This window comes from Micromys minutus (genome assembly GCF_963924665.1).
Source record: "Micromys minutus genome assembly, chromosome: 13".
Classification (NCBI taxonomy): domain Eukaryota; kingdom Metazoa; phylum Chordata; class Mammalia; order Rodentia; family Muridae; genus Micromys; species Micromys minutus.
Window position 1 is genome coordinate 35,365,872 of NC_137982.1, and position 21,868 is coordinate 35,387,739.

At 39.0% G+C, this 21,868-nt stretch overlaps 1 protein-coding gene and 1 pseudogene across 2 annotated transcripts in view; one reads left to right on the forward strand and one right to left on the reverse strand.

Annotated features, from left to right (window-relative positions):
* Positions 1-3,517: 3,517 nt before the first annotated feature.
* LOC308429143 (cytochrome b5-like) lies at positions 3,518-3,919 on the reverse strand (annotated as a pseudogene). The gene has a single exon. The product of its transcript is annotated as a cytochrome b5-like (transcript).
* A 9,455-nt stretch (positions 3,920-13,374) lies between these two features.
* Positions 13,375-21,868, forward strand: part of TANK (TRAF family member associated NFKB activator) — a 56,769-nt gene continuing 48,275 nt past the window's right edge. The window contains exon 1 of the mRNA XM_080927470.1: positions 13,375-13,494. The gene's annotated coding sequence lies outside the window, so the exon portion shown is untranslated. The remainder of the gene's footprint in view (positions 13,495-21,868) is intronic.

Below are 21,868 nucleotides of genomic sequence, written 5' to 3' on the forward strand. Positions count from 1 at the left end.
CAAGCTGGAGTAGAATAGGGAAGAGAGAAAATTACTTCATCCAAGTTACAGAATAATCACATCATTCCTGGAAACCATCTCCCTCCTCTCTCATCCTCTGCCATCTCTAGGATTATAGTTCTGTGTGTACATAGCAAGAAATACTAGTCTGCCTCTGGAGATTTGGAACTTTATATCAATTCAATATGCCTAAAATGTATGCTCAGAAGCCAATTGGGGTTCTAGAGCAATGTCTAGTCATTTCTCTTAAACATTTGAGATTCATGATTACCAAGATGACTCAAAACAACTGTTAAATTCCCCTGGGGAAAAAGTTCTGGTTGGAATTTTAGAAATGTGTGTGCCAACTTGAGAGAAATGACCGTTTGTGCCATATAAAACTTTCCTGTCTGTGAACATCCTGTCTTTTTATGCATTGAGGATAGGACTCCAGTAAACATATGGAGTCCTTTGCATTATACATTATAGATATGAATTGTAGGACATATTCCAGGCCAGTTTGCTTTGTCTCCTCCTTATGTGTACAGTAGGGGAATTATCTATGTAAGACTTTTCTTTCTGGTATGTGTTTAACGACTGCTAACATCTTGATTTCATAATCTTATGTGGCCATTTCATTGATTTTTTTTTCTAAATTGCATAATTCACAAGCCATTTTTAGATTAAAAAAAATATGTGGACATGTGTCCTCCTTCTCATCTTCCCTGTGTACCAGCTAGAATTTCTGGATCAGGCTTTCATAACACAGAAGAAAGCAGTCTACTGTTGTATTTCTGATCTCAGGGGAATTTCCCTAGTGGTTAATATGATGAATGAGATTAACTGTTGGTTTGAGGTAAATGTTCTTATGGAAAAGACAAATAATTACCAATATCTTGATTTACTAAGGGTACACTTAAACAATATCAAGGTTACCTGTTAAATAATATTTAATGTCTTTGAGACAACTGTGTGACTGTAGCCTTTAAATGGGGCAGCAATCTGCTGTTTTAAAAGACTTCGAAGAAACCAGGTTGCCACTGGGTGTCTCTGAGAGAGCTGAGTTTATAATTAGAAGCTGTATTTTGTTGTTTCTCAGATTAAAATAATAAATTGGTTGATCAAACCAAACCAAGCCTACACATTTCCTTTTTCTCTTCAGTCCACATGCTTAGACGCCTCTCTCCTATCATTTTGGCTTCACAATTCAGTTCACAGCTCAAACTAACAGGAAAGAATGAAAACAGCGTGGTGGAAGCCAAGGAACCCTATCCAGGCCGAGCAACCAGACTTACAAACAAAGCAGCTGTTCATACGCTCCCTGCAAGCAGCTTTTGAAAGTTCCATCCAAAGAGGGTCTGCAAAATGTGTGTCCAAATTGGTTATTATGAGTCCAGTTTACATTAAGAAAGTATCTACTGAAATGCAAATGTTTGTGATTTGCTGAGAATTTTTGCACTCATCTACAGAAGACAAATCCATCTAGATTTTCATTTTATGGCACCGATCAGTAATGAGTCAGATGACCAAAGTTTATTTTCAGAAGGTAAAATGAGAAAAGAGCCCAAACGTTCCAAATTTTAACAAGTTCCCAGAAATGTTTAAGGAATAAATCCAAAACATTGATCTTGGCATCCCAGCCTACAGATAATTCTTTAAAACATTTTCCCAATATCTTCTACAGTTGTTGATCAGTGCAAATTTAATGCCCCCCCTTTTTAACATAGTTTAGGCTTTGTTTGAAAACAATTATTTTTAAAACAATTCTCAATTTTTCAAATGCATTGACACACATAATATTATCCTACACTTTAAAAAAATCATTTCTGTAGCTGCATAGATAATTCTTTTGGTGCTCACTTTTTTCTATTTATATTTTCTCTCTCTTTTTCCTGATTGGTCATATTGTGGAAGTAATCCCTTGGATGTCACATTTTATACTTAGCTTTTTACAAAATATCTTTTGGTTTTATCTTTGCTAATATTTTCATAATATCTTAAAGAACTTTTTTACTCTTCTTAGTTGCTGAATTAAGTGTTTATATATATATATCATATATACATATATAAGTATCATATATGTGTGTGTGTGTGTGTGTGTGTGTGTGTGTGTATCCTTTACCATTATAGAACTTTCAGGACACTTTAACCACATCTGATAAATGGTCACTAGCACATTAGCACAACCTCATAGTTTTGGCAGGGCTGTTAGGCTTTGGGATGTGCATGGGTGGAGGTGAGAAGCACTGAGGACTGACCCCAGAATCTCATACAAGCTCAGTATACAACTTTATGCCTTTTAACTTTTTAATTGTGAAGCTATTTAAGTCAGTAAAATTATTTTAGAACAAGTTTAGATTTAGAAAAAAATAAGCAATATATGTATTGTATTTTATATATTATAGGCAATTAAATGTATATGTGGCTGTGTATGTCACCCAACTTCCTGCCTTTAAGCCAGTGTCACCACTATTGAAATCTCTATCAGCACAGGTAAAACAAATGTAGATCTCTTTATTTTAATGAGTCTTTAAATTTTTTTTATTATTTATCCTGCTTATCTCTCCTCTAGTGTTTATTTGACTCTTTGCCCTGATAATTTGTTTGTCTTTTTCCAGTTTGTTGCAGTGTCTTGCCTTATTCTGCTTGTCTCAGACTTCCTAGCAATGGCATTCAAGAACAGAACGCTATCACCAAGCCCTTGTATTTGTTTACTTGGGCTCTGCAGACCAACTTGGGCTCCTGGGCTTGTAAGGAAATTCTTTGTCAGCAGAACTAGTTCCCCATTCGAAGCTTTCCTTCTCTCCTTTTCTTTTTGTTTTTTGTTTTTTTCATTTTTGTTGTTTTGTTTTGTTTGATCAGTTTCATGTATTCACTGGGTGTATTGCTCAGAGGTACCTGGACAGTGTCTGCATTTTCCTTCCACTTTGTGGTCAGGTTAGGTGAGGAGTGTCTTTATACTACCGAGCTATCCCATCACCCTCTGGTTTTCTTTCTAATGCGGGTGTTAATTGGTATTAATGTTTTGCTGAACACTTTTTTTTAAAGCACAGAATAGAGTTTATTCAGGTCATGGGGGAGATAAGAGGGTAGTAGAAGGAGAGGAGGGGAGAGTGAGAGAAGAGAGGAATAAATAGAGGAGAAGAGGCCATGAATACTCGGAGGGAGGGAAGGGAAGGGAAAGAGGAGGGGTAAGGGCGGGAGAGCAAGAGGGAGAGCAAGAGAGCCACTTTTTTTGTTTTGTTTTGTGTTGCTTTTTTTTTTTTATAACTTTACAAGCCAGATACATTTTTAAAAGATCGTTTACAATAAGTAAATTACATAGCGACGAAACATCAAAACGAAGTTGAATAAAAAGGCATATTTGAAGGGTTTAAGTACAAAGAGTCCCTTGTTTGTACTAGCACATGAGGAAAAGGAAACAGATATATTACAATTACTTTCGCAGGGGGAAGGTTTCTGTCAGTGGAAGTGATTAACACTGGCTTCTTCTTTTCTCCCCTCTCTGGGGCAGTCTTTTCCTTCCTTGGCTTTGGAGTTAATCTTCTGCCATGGAGAAGCGATACATCAGGGCTACAGCCAGGGCTGAGATGGCTGGTGGAATCACCCAGTTGGTCTACCAACTGGAATTAGACTCCACAGTAGTGATAAGAGTTTCCAAAGGCTTGGTTGTCGTTGATCTGTCATCTGGATGGAGTTCCCGGATGATATATGTTTTGGACAGTTCTCATGCATCCGTAGCGTGCCCGACGTCCTCAAAGTTCTCGGTAGCATCACCCCCAGCTTGCTCTCTTAAGGACTTCTTCCCCAGCTCTTCGAGAAACTTGGTCAGATCATACACCTTATGATGCAGAATCACCCATGTGCTCTTGCTGTCTTTGTGCTTCTGAATCTCTTCCAGGGTGTGGTACTTCGCATCCTTGTCTGACTTACCGGCCATCTCGGAACAGTGAGCCTTCCGGGCCCGGCAACACAGCCATGCAGGGTAGTGCAATGGTCAGGTCTGAGCTGCCTCCGCCTGGGACATTCCCAGTCCCACCGGGCCTAGGACTGGGCGGGAGTCTGCTGAGCATTTTTTAAAACTTTTAAAAAACCATATAAGCTTTCATCTGTTGAAATTTTGCTTTCATTAACCTCTCTCTAACTAATGTCTACTTTCTTTTGTGATTTCTGTTCTGGCTCAAGAATGTGTCAGTTTTCAAAATTGTCTTTTTCGGTTTCCCTTAGATTATTGACTTCCAGCTTCTTTCCATCTTGGTTAGAGAAAAGATTTCACATGACTTCAGTTTTCTGAAATACGGTGAGACTTAGGAAGGAGCAGTATTTGGTCTATCCCGGAGAAGAGTCCTTGTCCACTTGCAGAGTGTGTTCTGCTTCCTTTTGGCACACTGCTCTGTTTACACTACTTTGGCCCAGTTGGCTTACAATACTGCTTCAGTTGCCGTTCCTCTCTGGTCCGTTTTTCTACTTCTCATCAAATGTGGCATAATGAAATCTCTAAGGATTATTGTAGTCTATTTCTCTTTTCAATTTTGTAAATGTTCTTGTCAATTTCCTTAGGGTCCTTTTTGCTGTTTATATGTACAATTGTTATATCTTCTTGGAAAATGATTCATATATACATATATATATATATATATGTATGTATGTATATATGTGTGTGTGTATACATATATATATATATATATATATATATATATATATATTCTTATTGTCTCCTATGAAAGGTTTTTTGCTCAACACATACTCTGTCTAATATTAATACAGTCACCCATCTCTTTTTCAATTTCTGTATTCAAAAATTATTTTCATATCTTATTAATATTACTATTTTCTCTTTGTGTGTTTGTGCACAATATGTGTGCGTGTGTTTAAGCATTCCCATGTGTGAATCCATGGGTATGCATGTCATGGTACACCTATGGAGGTCAGAGGACAACCTCAAATACCAGTGATTTTCATCTTCCATCTTTGAGAAAGGTACTCCTAGTTTTATTTCGTTTCTTTCCCACTGCATAGGCCACGTTCCTGGGCCCCTGAGCTCGCAGGGATTTTTCCCGTCTCCGTCTCCCATAAGTGTGTTGATATTATAAACATGTGCTAAAGCATCTGGCTTTGTATAGTTCTGAGGATTCAAACTTGGATCTCATAGTTGCATGGCAAACTCTTTATACATTGAGCCATCTCTCCTGTCCACATCTCTCACATGTCTCTGTGTGCCTTTTCACCTAAAGTAAGTCTCTTCGAGGTAACATAGTTTGATCATTCGATTATGTTGGATTTTCCACTGGCTAAGCTCTGCCTTCTATTTTTAAAGTAATCACTAATAAGAATTCTTCCACTTACTACTTAATGAATGTATTTCTTGCAAAGTATTTCATTTTTTAAAGTCCAAAGTAAAAATATTCAGGCTTAAGAGTAGATGAATCATGATTTCACTTAAAAACAAAAACAAAAACAAAAACTAAAAATTTCAATGAACACTACTTTTTTTGTTTGCCATATCACAGCCTTATTCCATAATCACTTTAAATAATTCAAGGGATATTATATTTAGAAACAAAGTCTAACATAAAAATAAATGGCTAACAAAGTTACAAAAGGTTAAAAGTTACAAAATAAGTCAAAGGCACTTAACCCAGAGTACAGACAACAAAGAAACCCTCTCAATCTACCGGCAAGGCAAGAAGTTGAAGCTGCTCAGATCTGATAGGATTTGTCTGGTTTACACTGAGGAATTTATAAAATAAATAGAAATAACATCTCTGACTTACTTGCCAAGAAAAGCTTGGGTATTACCTAACAACCTTCTTATAGTTAAATTGAAATATTTTCTTATTGAAATAAAACAATCTTTAAATGATTATTAATCATTTCATGCATTCACAATGGAAGGCCTAGTTATGAAATTAAAATATTACTAAGTATTTGGTTGAGGATCAGTTTGGACAAGTTGGCTTTTGACATTCAAAGTTTGTGAGAAAAACTCAGCTATCTTTTAATCTTACTTTAATGTCAAATTAAATAAGGCAACTTTAAAATTCAATGAAAACATGGTTAGTCTGTTTTAAGAATTTTCAAAATTCAACCACTGAGCTTCTTTTCAAGAGAAATCACATGCTAGAACCAATTATTCTAACTTAACTTCAGGACTTTAAATGCAAAATAAAGTTCACAGCACAATGATGTAAGATATTTCCTCCTCAATATCAAAGAATTACTTTTATGTTCTTAGATGCTATTCTGTAACAACGGGTGATTCAACTCATCTGGTAGCTTGCCTGGTCAACATCCTTCTCAATAGCTCCTTGTTCCCATTGAAGATGCTCTGACATCATTGTCACTTCCTTAAACTATTCTGTGAAAGCAGGCTAGTGACTTTATGCCTGACCCAGCCGATGATCACAGCGTGGAAGCATCATCACTGCTGACCTCAGAGGGCCATGTTCTCAAGAGAAGGCCTTTCATGGACTACTCAAATCATCCTTGTAGTCTGGTTCCCAGATACCATCCCCTTAGCTAGCAGATGCTTCTGCATGCTCTTACAGACTGTTGTCCATTTCTTTCTTCCTAAATCACTTCCACCTTCTGTGTTTAGCTGATTCTTTACAGCCCCTTTGCATTTTTCTGTTCTGTATTTTTTTAAAAAAATATTTTAGGGGGTCACATGGAAATTAAGATAATTTAAATGAATATAGGCTTAGTTTTAGTAACATCCATAAACTGTCCTATCAATTTAATCCCTTTCTTATGCTTTCTTGCAAGTTATCTTTATATATTATATGCTCATGTAGAAAATAAAAAAATTATGCATAAATATTGAATCATGCTGGAATTTATATTTACATAGTTGATTGATTTACATTATGTAACATAAAAGGTTTTTTGCTGTTGTTTCTTCGTGTGGTCCCAATTCTAGTAAGATTTTAAATTTCTCATTTTTGAGTACTTTTTTTTAAAATCATTCTGTAGGGTAATCTACTAACAACAAATTCCTTCAACTTTTATTTCATGTCAAAGTGTCTTTGTTCTCTTTAATTTTTCTTTTGGAAGGATGGTTTTGCTGGATATAGAATTCTTTGTTGACACTTTTTCTCCTGAACTTTTCAGCAGGTCATTACATGATCTTGTAGTCTCCATGGTTGTTAAAGCAAAACTGTTGTTAATCTCTTTAAAAATATTTTATGCATATGCTTGTTTTGACATCTTTTTGAATGTCTATATACCATGTGCATGCCCAGTGTCCTTGGAGACCAGAAGAGGGTATCCAGTCCCCTGGAACTTTATTACAAAGTGCTGAAAGTTACCTTACAGACTGTGTTGTGAGCCACCATGTTGTACTGTGAAAAAAGCACCCCATGATCTTAACCACTGAACCATATGTTTAGCCACCAAACTACTACTAATCTCAATAATAGTTGGTTGCAGATAGTATGACACATCTTTTTTTGAGCTAGGTCGATAGACAGACAGACAGATAGGAATTTGGGTAATCTAGACTAGCCCCAGACTTGCTATGCTTCTAAGATTGACCTCTACCTTCTCCTGAGACTACGGTTGTGTGTCACTGTAGCCTGGCTCTTCTTCTGATTTTCTTCATAGTTCCAAGATTCTCATTTTATCTTGGGCTCTTTATGTTTTTCCCTGAGAGGTAGGGTGTCATGTATCCCAGACTGAAGTACAACTTGTATCTGAAGATGACCTTGAACTTTTGATCCTGCCTCTAGTTCCTGGGTGCTAGAACTAGAGGCAAGCACTGCTTCACATGGTTTGTGAATCGATGTAATAAAACACAAGGTTTTGTGTACGTGAGGTCAGCACTCTAAACAGGCTATATACTCAGCCCCAAGTAAGAAAATTTGTTTTCTTTTGAGATAAGGTTTCTTGTAGCTCATGTTGGCTCAAACTCTCTATGTGCAAAGGTTGACTTTGAATTCCTGACCCCTTTGCCTTCACCTCCTGAGTGCTGGGATTCCATGTAGAGATGTAGGACTAATACTCCAGGCTGTGGTTTGGATTTTATGTTAAGCTGATGAAATAACATAGAGTGACTGTAGGTGATTAAAAAAAAATCTAGGAGTATGGTAACATTAAATTTTGATGAGAGACAATATGAGGATAGATATAATGCCAGTATGATAATTATGAATTGATAGTGGCTTAAACAAAGGGTGACAGTGGAAACAGACTGTAACATTGAGGAATGTACATATAAATATACATATATATACATATATATATGCAAAAATTGGGGGAAGAATTCTTATTATTTGCCACTCATATAAATCACTTTCCGACGTGTTCACTGTTTTCTGTTTTCTTTATGCTGCATCGTTGTCTCAGAGGCATGCTTTGTCTTGTGTTTGTTCATTTGATTTTTTTAAAATAGGATCTCATGTAGCTCCAACTGTCCTAGAACTCACTACATAGATGAGACTGGCCTTTTCTAATTGGACGCATGGATTCTCCTTGGGTCTCACTTTCTGCCTGGTGGTTCCTTGTTCTTCAGCCCAGATCTTGAATTGAGATACCCACCGTGTAGACATGTACAGTTCACAGCTACCTCTCCACTTGAAACTGATACTCATCAGCTCTGGCACAGTGAAGGTTGGGCTGAAGTGAGATCCCTTACACAGACTACTTTTCACTACGAAAAGGATTCCCGGCTAAGTAGAAACTGTTATGGGTCTTTTCTTACTAGAAATCATATGTAAAGCCTAAGCTCTGACAGAAACTCAGTGCCCCAGCTATCTACTCATGTCCTCTTGTTATGGTTCCACTTAACTGGACACAGAGCATCACATCTGTCACTTACACTACAGTACTGTTATTCTCCACATTCTAACCCTCGATTCTAACCCTCCAACAAATAATAACGACACTGATCAGAAACACTGGGGCCAAGTACAACCTGTAGGTCACACAGAATAACAATTACTGTCAACTGATAAACAGGTACCACAAGACTGTTAGCTTTTCCCTATGCTTCATGCCTCCAGGCTTGTTTACCTTCACACAGCCAAGGGCATGTCCAACGATTCCAGAAAGTGTCTGATCAGCAGAGTTATTCGGATTTTAACAGTGTCTTTGTGCAAGGTAGAAAAAAAAGCATTTCTCTAGGAAAACTCAGGCAAACCTCAGCAAGTGACCATAGCCTGCTCAACCATACATGTTTGGTACTGGCCATTAGACTTAATCTTCAGCTCCCTGTGATATTATGAGTATTCATATTTTTCTGATTAAAAAAAAAACACTTCAGTTGGAGAGTCTAAGACATAAGAAGCTCATCCAGATGTGATTGTAAATCAAAAGGCACCACATTGTGATATTTCATGTCAGAGGTTTATCTAATACCTGACATTCCCAACTACAGTAAATATTTGTATTGACATGCTTCCTTGCTTCTAGAATTATATTTAGAACTCTCCACAAAATTCTAAATAATGTCAAAAATAGATTCTGTTTTCATCCCCTTTCCTAACGCTATGATAAAATATTCTGACAAAAGCAACTCAGAGGTAAAGAGGTTTACTTGGCTCACAATCCCAGGTTACTATTCATCGTTGCAGGGAAGTAAAGGGAACAGTAACATTAACCAGCTGCTCACATCTGCAGTCAAGAGCAGAGAGTCAATGAATGTGTTCTTGTTTCCACACAACTTGGTTTCTCTATACAGTCCAAGAGCCCAGGCCTAGGGAATGCAGTCACCCAAGGGGGGCAGGTCTTACCTCAATTTCTGTAATAAAGATCATCCCCAGCCCTGGAGAAGTGGAAATAGGCAGATCCCTGGGACTCATCAGCCAGAAAGTTTATTCTAATCAGTGAGCCAGCCCCAGGTCCTAAGGAGAAACCGTGCCTCCAAAAACAATATAGATGGCCTTGCCTGAGGAGCAACACCCAAAGTCAATCTTCAGCCCCCACAGGCATGCATGCATGCGTCTATGTACAAGAACATGTCAGAAACACACACATGCCTTCATACACATCCACACACAAAAAATTCTACCAATATTATCCAATATAGTTTTAAAAGTTCTCAAAAGGCACATATTGTACATTGATCATATGTCCCTGCACCCTTCTATCTTCCCTTTCCCGGGCCTTCCTCCTCCCATCAGCTCCTCTTGTTCCTCCAGATAGTTTCACTTCAACTTTTGTATTTTGATAGTATGTATTTATTCAAAATCTAGGAAATAAAAATGAAGCTAAGGCTAAAACACTGATGATCTATTTTCTTTGTACGCTCTCTGTCGTCGGACACCTTGTCTGGTTCTATAACAGATACTGTAAAGAGTGCCACAACCGATATTGCTATCTCTATGATATGTCAACTTGGAGTCCCTTATGTAAATGCCCAGGAATAATACAGCTGGCTCATCTCGACTTTGAGTTTTCTGAGAAACCTCCATATTGACTTCTGTAGTGATTGGACTAACTTCCATTCCCACCAAGAGTGTGTAATGGTTTGCTTTTGTTCAGTTCTTGCCAGAAAGCATTTTGGTTTTGTTTGTTTTCCTTACAGCTGCCATGCTGAATGGGGTAAGATGGAATGCCAATATAATAATAATTTTTATTTCTCTGATGGTTGGTGACATTTAACATTTTTATACGTTTATTGGCCATTTGTATTTCATCTCTTGAGCACTGTCCATTTCATTGGCTGATTTTTTTAACTGGGTTGTTTCCATGTTTAATTTATTGAGTTCCTTATGAATTCTAGATATTAATCCACTGCCAAATATAGCTCACAATGATTTTCTCTCATTTTGTAGGCTATGTCTTCACTTATTGAACATGAGGTCCCATTTGTCAATTATTGGCCTTATTTTCAGAGCAAATAAAATCCTATTGAAAGTTCTTGCCTAAGCCTAGACCCCCTCTTACTTTATTCTCTAGCTGTTTTAGGGTTTCAGTTCTGACATTCAAGTTTTTGGGTTTTTTGGAGTTTTTTTTTTTTTTTTTTTTTTTTTTTTTTTTGTACAGGTGAGAGATGTGGATCTAGTTTCGTTCTTCTATATATGAATGTCTGCAACACTATATTTTTTAGTCTTCATTGCACATAATGTATGTCAATGTTAATGAAAATTGTAATCATTACAGGAAAAATGAAAGTATATGGCACTGTTTTGATTTAAAAATCATCTATTTTAAATAATTCTGTTAGCATTCGAGCCCTTTACACATGTACAGTCATTTCTGCCCATGACTAAACATCATGGGAATGGAAAACAAAAGAAAAATCTATGTGTAGAAAATGCCTATTTCCCTTATACAAAGTTTGCAGCACATCTATATTTCTAACTGCCTATGTAGTCGGCCTTGTGTTTCGAATGTGTTATTTAGTTTTATAATTTTGACAAGGAATTTCCAAAGCAGCTTCAAGTGCACTCAAAACCAAGGCTGGATGAACTAGATTTTGTTAAAATTTGAAATTTCTGCTCTTTCAAAGATATTACCAGGTGGCCAATGGCTTCTCATTCCCTTAATTCCAGTACCCAGGAAAAAGAAATAAGTAGATGTCTGTGAGTTCAAGGCCAGCCTGGTTACATAGAGATTTCCTGGTCATCTAGACCTGTTTAGAAAACAACAACAAATATAAGCATATGCAAAGAAAGCCCGCACATTGTGCCACGACCTTAAAGGAAACACTTCCTCTCCCATCAGTTAAATCAATCAAGACTAAAATCTAGAACTCTGAAAACACTGAATGCTGGCAAGGGTTGGCGCCGACGGAAACTCTCCTTGGTCAGTGGGGCTAACACATGCAATTTAGCAATTTCCTAACAAATTAAAAACACACCACCTCTCATACTCCTTGAATTTGCCTTAAGGAGTTGATCATTTATTTTCTCCTCATGAAAGTTAGGGCATTGTTCTTTCTAGCAGTTTTTCAGTCTCAGCATCGAGGCAATTGACATACGTGGGGATGAGGAGCATGCTGGAAATTTCTAGACTGTCCTATCAATTTTATTTCGCACCTAGACCTGCTTTAGAGAAAGCAGAACATTTGGTTTATTTTAATGTAAGCAGTGCTGTATCACATTTAACTTGATGAATTATTACGAAAAAAAATTAATTGATCCAAATGTTATAGACGGGAAGTTCTGCTTGTTAAAAAATTTAGCAACATTTTATATTTTTTAAAAGTCATGTTTTGTTTTTTCCCCTTTTTAAAAAAAAATACTGTGATGGTTTACTTGCATATATATCTGTGTGAGGGGGTCAGAGCCCCTGGAACTGGAGTTACAGACAGTTGTGAGATGCCATGTGTGTGCTGGGAATTGGACGCGTGTCCTCTGGAAGAGCACTCAGGCTTTTAACCTCTGAGCCATCTTTCCAGCCCCACAATGCATTCTGATCATATCTTCCCCAACTCCTCCCAGATCCACCCCCTTTACCAAATGTGCCCCCCCGACTCCCCCAAATGACCACCAAGTCCAGTTTGTGCTGCCTGTATAAATTCAGACATAGTGTGGGCTACTAAAGCATAGGCCACGCCCTAAATAAAACCAGCCTCCTCCCCTCAGGACCATCCACTGCCCTTAGCTCCTCAGGGATGTGGGTTTGGATATGGCTTCGTGAGCCCCTCCCCCTACTGTGGTAGCAGGTTGATTAGTTGGATCTTGCTCACGTTTTCTACGAGCAACTGCAGCTGATGTAAGTTTTAAAAGTGTTTTAAACTAAAAGATTTGAATTTTAAAAGTTGGCCCAAATGTTCAAGCTCACGGCTGGAACCAGACGAGTGTTTGAATCCTTGAACGAGATAGAAAGTGTGGCAGCCAGAACCCGATCCTCTGGTTCTAACACGAAAAAGACGCTTTTCCCACTGTGTCCATCTGAACTCCCCTCCCCCTTAGCTATCATTCAAGCATGTCTGGAAATAGAGTTATGAGAAACTTTTAATCCATGGGGAATTTGCTAAAAAAATGAATTTTATTTAGCAAGTATATCCATTGGAAAGTATTACTAGTGGGAGGAAACATCAAATCGATGTGTATATGTAATAGTTCTCAAGTTGTGGAGTTTAACTCAATTACATTAGCATAAGGATCTGGTGAAAAACTGTAATTTCCTGGGTCTTCCCCTACCTGCTCTAAACAGGAATTTCACAATAAATCAAGTTTTTCAGAGTGGTTCTCTAATCTACATAATATTAGAAGTAGTTATTTATTGTTGCTCAAAATTCTAGCTAGGACACTGAAATGACCTTTAAACAAATAACACATGTTCAGGGTTCCCTTGCTTGTCAGATGTATTTCCTGTATGCACACCCCCCCCCCCCCCCCACTGCTTTGCAGCTTAAGGGGGGAGGGGCCCGCGGGGGTTAGTGGGCGGGGCTTTCCGAAGAGGCGGGGCGTGGGCGGGGCTGGCCCTGAGGCTGGAAGGTGAAATGTTAAAGACTCAGAGCGCAGTCGCTGCCCTCTGAACTGGAACGGAAAGCGACTTCCGGCTGCAGACATTCTGCCGGGCACCGGCGACCTGTGGCGTGAGAGAGTGCGGCGGAAACTCTCAACTGTGAGTAAAACGGAGACAGGGTTTCTGGGTTGGCTGAGCCGGGCGACACAGGACTGGGGTGTGTGAGCGGGTGTGGGATGCGCTGCATCGAAGTCTCCTCAGTAGCGGAGCTGCGGCCACAGCGAGTTTACAGCGCTGATTCTGAGCGAGAGAAAGGGCAGGTCCCTGTCCCCGAGCTGACCCTGTGGGGGCTTTCCCGGCCGGTGACCTCGGCTTCGCGACGACGATCCCCCTCTCCCGGCGCCGTGGCTGGGTGACCGCCTCTCTCCTTGCTGCTTCCCGGGGCGGGAAATAAGCGCGGCACGGCCTGCGGTGTTGGGGGACGGGGGACCCCAGAGTTCTTGATTTCCCTGCGGGAGAGAGGATGACTCGCAGAAGCCGGTCGTCCCGGCGGTTATGCCCTCGAACACTTAATAGGCCCTTTCTGTTTATCCCGGGAGTTGCACAATTCCCGTCTCTGCTTTCCTGTGGAGTGTCATCACTGTCTTGTCAATGAGAAGTTGGGTAACTTCCCCCCTCACGAGTCCCGGAGAGAATGGGTGGCCAAGGCGCAAAGAGCAGAAGTAGCCAGCCACCTTCATTAGACACCCAGTCATTAAGTAGAGCCTCCACCGTGGTGAAAACTAACTTACAACGAGTTACACACCAAAACCAACCAAAAAACAAACTAAAGCGGTGCTTGTCAAGAAATCTGAACAAAGGGGAAGATGCTGTCTGTACCCCCAGAGGACTTAGACTCTCTCACAGTTAGGCTGGCTGCACTAAGCAGCCTTCCTTCCTGCGTGTCTTGTTTCCTCGCAGATACTTTTGAGAAGTTATCATGAAGAAGAAACAATAGGATAGAAAGTGGAGTGATGGAAGGAACGTCCCGCCGTTTGCAACTTGGAGTATATACATTTAGCAGAAAAACAAGCACCACCTTCTTGCGAAAAGTCATTTTGTCCCCTTTGAGAGGGGCTGTGAACCCTCAAAATGATACAGGAGAAAATGAAACCACCCCGCTAAAGCATTTCCAATCCTGTAAGACAAAGCCTTCCACATCTCTCACGTTGTTTTGCCCCCCCTATGAAAATGAGATCGTTGTTAACTCTGTTCACCCTCTCCAATTGCTTTGTTTACTTTTCCAAAGTTTGGGTTTTTTGTCGTCTTTTTTTTTCTTAAAGGTACAGTTGTTGCCAGACATGGTGGCCCACGCTTTTAATCCCAGAATTCGGAAGGAAGATATAGATACAATGACTTCATGATATGTGCCAAATACTTTAAGAACTATTAGTCATGTGGCTTTAAGTGTCTAAGTTTTGTATCCAAGATTATTGTCCTCTCAAAACTTCTTGAAATTATTTCCTGTGCTATTTCTTTTTAGTACTTGTTTCATTTTAAACATCTGAAGTTATTCTTGTAAGCTGTAGATATATATTTATTCTTATGAATGGTATCATAAGGTTTTTTTTTTTTTTCAATGTGATAAAAACAGACATACCAGGAAAAGGAATAGTCATTTGAGGTATTGTCTCTATCAGATTGACTGGTGGACTTGTCTGTGAGGTATTCTCCTGATTGCTCGTTGATGTGAGAGGGTCCTGCCAGCTCTGAGTACTGTTATCTATGGGCAGGTGGACCTGGGCTTTATAAGAAAGAATGAGCAAGCCAAGGGAAATAAAGCAGTAAACATCGCCCCTCCTGCTTGAGTTTCTGCCCCAACTTTCCCCAGTGATGGATTATGAACTGTGAGTTGTACGATGGGATAAACGCCTTCATCTTCTAATTGTTTTTGGTCATAGTGTTTATCACAGCACCAGAAACAAAACTACAAAGTGGGTTAAGTGAGGGAGTTGAATTAGCAAGTAAAGGTGCCTGGCATCAGAGTTCCGTCCCCAGGAGCAGCATGGTAGAAGGAGAAAACTAACCCCCAACATTGTCCTCTGACTCTTACACACACACACACACACACACACACACACGCGCGCGCGCGCGCGCGCGCGCGCGCCACAAAGAAAAAAGAAAGTTAATCAGTTTTTTTCCAACTGATTGAAAATTCTTTTTTATTTTTTGAAGTAGGGAGATTGGGCCACAAGAGACCTTGTCTAAAAAGAAAAGCCAGGCATGGTGGCACATTTCTTTAATCCCAGTGCTAGGAGGCAGAGGCAAGATCTCTGTTGAGTTCAAGGCCAGTTTGGTCTACAAGCTAGTCAAGTCTATAAGTGAGACACCCCCCCTTTCTGTAAAGAAGGAAAGAAAGAAAAAAAGAAAGGAAGGTTTACAATGACTAATTTTATGCTATACATAATGTGTATTTTGTCACATGTTTTAGGTGTTTGTTTTGTTTTTTGTTTTTAATCTTTTAAAGATTAGGGGTTGAAAATGTGACACATAATACAGAGGCCTAAAATGCAAATTTTCAGTTGCTTAGAACCAGGTACTCTTGCCTATGTTTTTTTCATTTTTTTTTTATTAGATACTCTCTGTATTTACATTTGAACTGTTATCCCCTTTGCCCACCCCGCTTCCCTCCCCCTCCCTCTCTACTTATCTTCAAGAAGGTGCACTAGCTCCCAATCCCCCTCTCCACCTCAGTGCCTTGGCTTCCCCTACACTGGGAAAATGTGCCCTCCCTGGACCAAAGGTCTCTTCTCACATTGATGACAAACACTGCTGTTCTCCACTGCATATGCAACTGGAGCCATGGGCCTCTCATTGTGTGCTCAGTGGTTGATGTTCTAGTGGAGTCTCTTGCCTATTCTAACACCCCTCAGTTTATGTTTTTGTTCTTGTTTTTGGATTGCATTAGCTATCCACCCAAAATGTAGTCCTTTGGTTTCCCTCTTTAAATATAATCTTGATATTCAAAGTTTTTTTTTTTAACCTATTCTGATTGCTTCCTCTTTTCCTTCAATTATTCAAATTTAGCAGAGCTTGCAGAAGAGAAAGGGCAATGTAAATCTAAAGGGAATGGAGTTTGAATGAAAATAACCTTTAATTACCAGCTTGGTAAACAATTGTTTGGGAACAATTCTGGTGTGTGGCCTTGGAGGAGGTTTGTCACTGCAGGTGGGCTCTGAGGTCTCAAAAAGCCCCCACTGTTTCTCTTTCTTGCTGAGAATCATGATTTTAAAGTTCTCAGGAACAGTCTCCAAATGCTATGATGTTTATGAACTAACCCCCTGAAACTGTAAGCAAGCCCCAGTTAAATGCTTTTCTTTTCTAAGTTGCCTTGGTCATAATGTCTCCTCACAGCAATAGAATAGTGACTAAGAAAATAAAAACACAAACTTCACTTGACATAACTGAACACAAATGAATTCAAATCACCCAATAATATTTATAATAATAATTATTATTATTATATATATAATAATAATAATAATAATAATATAATCATAAGAATAGTGGTTTTGTATTAGCAGACCATTTTAATTTTCCAGTTACCTTTATATGAGTATGATTTTTTTAAAATGTATTATATGGTAACATGTCAACATATTTTTTCAAATTTTATTTTTTGTGTTTGCATTTGTGTGTGTGTGTGTGTGCACACGCACACATGTATGTGAGAGAGGGAGCATGAACTTAGCATGTGTATGCCATGGTACACATGTGGAAGTCAGAAGCGACTGCCTTCAGTATTCTGTTTTCACCTTCTACCTTGTTAAAGTGAGGTCTTGTTTCTGTGGAGATGTGTATGTTTCAGCCTAGGTGACCCATCTTTGGGTCATTTATCGCATTTCACCATAGGAATGCTATTTCACCTGGCTTTTTATGTGGGTTATGCACTGAGCCATCTCACCAGCCCCAGTAATTATTTTTACCATAAAAAACTTAGTCATAAATTAAAATAACCATTCACTAGAAGGCCTGCATTCTAGTCAAAGTAGTGTCATGGAATATCCTCCATAGTTTTCAGATATATATTGCTAAGTTTCATTACTTACCCAAGGTGATTCTTAAAAGTAACCAAAAAGATGTTTTAAATAATCATTTATAAAAGTTACTAATTCTAGGGCCAACTATATAGCTTTGGAAGTAAAGGAGCTTGCCACCAAGTCTGATGACCTGAGTTTGATCCTAAGGACCCACATGATAGAAAGAGGGGACAAACTCTCACAAGTCGTTCTCTGTCTTTCAGACATGTGCCATGGCATACAACCTGCCCCACTCCCATTTATACCCATATATAAATTTTTTTTTTTTACTTTCAAGTTAATTATTCAAAGGCTAGCTAGATAGCTCAGCAAGTAAGGGTATTTGCTATACAATCCTGGCAACCTGAGCTTGAACCCTGTGTCCATTTAAATAAGTTGGAAGGAAAGAGCTGACTCCACAGAACCATATACAATACATACACAACAGATTAGTTAACATCGTTATTTATATATCAACAATAAACAATTAGTTGAAAAGTGCTGGCTAGTTTTATGTCAACTTGACACAAGCTGAAGTCATCTGGGCAGAGGAAACATTAGTTGAGAAAATACATCCAGGGGAATGGCGTATGGGCAAGCAAGCCTAAGGTGCAATTTTAAATTAGCGATTGATGTCGGAGGGCCCAGCCAACTGTGGGTGGTGCTAAGTCTGGGCTGATGTTGTATGAAGAAAGCCAGTTAAACAAGCCACGAGGAAGAGCAAGGCAGCACTCCTCCATGTCCTTTTTGGTCTCTGCGTCAGCTCCTGCCTCTGTGTTCCTACCCTATTTGATTGAGTTCCTGCCCTGACTTCCTTTGATGATGGATTGTGATGTGGAATTAAACCCCTTTTCCTCCCCAAGTTGTCTCTGATCATGGTGTTTTATCACAGTAATAGAAACCCTAAGAGAGCTTTTGTATAGTGATAGGCTTGTAACCAATCCTTAAAGCTCTGCTCCTGCATATGTAACATGCATATGTATCTTTTTCCTGAACTGTCCTGCTACTTTTCACTTCATATTAAATAGTGTGTAATTTCTCACCCATTTCCTTTAATCTGCCTGTGCAATCTGGATACAGCATAGTGTCAACGTGGTTGTTACCATTAAGATAAGATGTTTCCCAGCAGAAATGGGAAGCTAAAAACAAGAGGATGAAGCTAATAATTTCCTTCAGGGTATAGAACTTGACTATGCAGAAGAAGAAACACCTTTCCATTTGAAGATAGGGATTAAAAAAAAAAAAAAAAAAACATTGTGTTTTACTTAACAGCAGTCGCCTAGCTAGCAGTTATAATTGATGTCCTTCCCCTCTCATCTATTTGGGTCTAATTCCAGGAGATTTAGTTTCATGTTCTGGTCTGGATCTCACACTGTAGCCTAGGCAGGCCTTGAACCTATGATCCTTCTACCTCAGCCTTCCTGCTAGCTAAGATTACACACCTGTACCACAAGGTCCAGCAGTAACAGTAGCTTAAAGGGGATTTTTGGATTTTTGTTTCTTGTTTTGAAGGAAAAGAAATGGGAGGAATAAACATTGTTGATTTTCTCACAGAAACATAGCCTGGACAATGACTTGACTTTTCTTCTCTCAGAAATAAAAGTCTCCACCATGCTAGTTTAAGTAGCAATACCTTTTACTTACCACTAATGCTTCTCCTTCACATACACATGCTAAAAGGTGTTAACAGTAAAAATAAAGTTTAACTTTTAAATTGGGGAAGTAGGGAACTACTTGAAATTGACTAGACAAGAAAACTAAGAATTCTGTTTTCCTTAGCAAGCTAAAAGTTTACTTCTTCAAAGTATTTGCAGTAGAATGAACACTGCTCGAGTTGTGGGCCACATACAGTTAGGTAATTTTGCTGCAGACTTGCTTGCTATCAAGATGGAAAAGGACTTCCATCCTCCCAGTATGAAAGACCTGTTCTTTTCAATTGCTTGAAAAAACTTAGTTGAGCCTGTCGGCAAATCTGCTGTTACCACAGGATAGTTTAGGCTTAGTGACTGTTTACTTCACAGCGTTTTCTAGCTCATAATTTCATGACTCTATGTTTTTACTGTCCCTAAACCAGGTGTTTTCACTGGATAGTGACATTTCTCAACAGTTTAAAGTTATTTCTTTCAGATTCTATCTCACAAATTGTAGACAATTTGCACTGCTCTTCCCCTACATAATTGTACTTGTCCTCTTCCTGTGGCATACTGAGTTTTTCTCATCTGTGGATGTCCCTGGTATATATGACTTATTAGAACCAATTAATACGAACATATACAATTTCATGTCCTCACTCTGTCTCTCGATTCTAACATGGCCCCTACTGAGACCTCTTAAACATGACTGTCAGGTGGCACACTGCCTGCAGTCTCCCCATTTGGCAGGCAGAGACAGGACAGTAACAAGTTTGAAACCAGCTTGGAGCACATGTGTAGTGCTTCTCTCTGTCTGTTTCCCTCTTCCCCTTCTTTTCTCCTCTTCCCTTCTCTTTCTCACTCTACCCTAACTCCATAAATCTCACAACAGAGTAGTCACTCACGTCCCTAAGTACTGAGAAAGCGCCATATTTACATTTGGCTAAGAGGTAGAAAATCATATAGCCAGTTTTTCTTCTGATGTTCTGTTCTCTAATTATATACTTGAGTCCCTTGCATTTGATAAGGAGTTTTGGAGAAACAAAGTACAGTCAGATTCCTGATGGTCAGATAGACCATATCTGATGATGGCTGTGGCAAACAGCCTGGATGTGTAGTGGGCTATACTACCAGGTTTGTCTAAGTACACAGTTTGGTGTTTACATGGTGACAAGATCCCCTAGGGCATACATCCCCATGAATTATGGAGAAAACAAGGAAGTGAAGCAAAACTGAAACTCATGGGTGTGGTCCTATAAAATATTTCCTTCTTGGGAGACACATTTCTACCAGGTTCTAACATTTAGAGCATTATTTCAGGACTCTGGTTCAGCAGGTATAGATGTCCTATTTTGTTTATCTGATAATTTTATCTAACCAGGTTATAGAAAAATAAAATACAGAACAAAGCTTTTTGACACTGTTAGAACTATAATAAATTTTTTGTATCAGCTGCATAGTTGGAGTATGAAAATTGCTTAGTGTGGCATACTATGAATATATCTGTAACTAAAGTTTATAATGTGAAAAGTAAGATTAGAAATGCAACTGTCATTTAAGAAATTGGCTGAGTTCTTCTTATATAGTTCTGGAAGTGATAAATGATCATCAATATTAGGAATGGTGGTTCTTTCCCGTTTTCTTTTGATTAAGGAAAACATAAAAGGTCTGCCTAACTCATCTTATTTATGTATATACACTGTCATTGACTGATTTTTTTCTGGGTTTTGCTCCTGATACTAAAATTAGAGAAACTATAGTTGAGATATAGAAAAAAAAAAAAAGTGGAATGTTTACCCTGGTCAGGTAGCAACTTTTTGAGTAGAATGTGAATTCTTACTATTCATACCTGAAAGGGTTTGGGGGAGGCTGGTGGTCTTCTCCTCTAGGGCAAAGTAGAAGAGGTTGATGTTTTTGAGGTGGTTTCCTTGCTCTGACCTGAAACTGCATTAGGTTTGAATTGGCCTCTTACTGCAAGTGTACAGAACCTTTACCCAGAAGATTTAGCAGTTGGGGAGACCCAGGAGGGGACTGTCCCTACGTCCTAACTCTCCCACACTTGTCTCCCACGTAACAAACAAAAAAGTAGACCTTAAAGAATTACATATCACTTTAGGGTGGACATGCTAGAATTTTAACCATTAGGCCTGTGGTTTTTCAGTCTGGTGGAAGTAGATTATTGGAGGTACAGAATTGTCTCGCACCAATATCCCCAAGTCTTCGTGATCTCCTAAAGCACCACTACTTACTTTCTCTTGGTTTTTACTTCCTTTATTCGGGATTGGCTTTATTATCCTTTAGCAGCATAATATTGGCTCCAGAGAAACTTACATTATTATGTCTGAAAAAAGGAAAAGTTTATTTTAAAAGGCTAGGAGCCTGGGAAGCTAAAGAAAGGTGATGGTGAATCCGAGGGCTTTGGGTATATAACTTGTCTTCTAGAAAAGCAGAACAAGGAGTGGGGGAAAGATAGACCAAGCATCGTGGCATATGCCATTAATCTTAGCACTCAAGAGCCAGAGGCAGGTGAATCTCTTAAGTTTGAGGCCAGCCTAGCCTTCCAGGACAGCCTGGAACCCTCCCCCGAAAAACAAAAACCAAACAAACAAAAGAACAGGACTAAATTAGCAGCAAAGAACTAAAGATTGTGTTTTCACATCAGAGACCTATGTTCATCCAGTACTTGCATTTTCAAGTTCTGTGACCTTAGGTAACTTATGCACCCTTTTGAAATTGGGCTTTCTTATCTCCAAAGAACCAGAATATATGCTCCTACAACAGAAAGCTCGAAAGGCTGGTGGTTTATATTATTATATGTGGCTGACTCCAGGCTAGTCCTAGTAG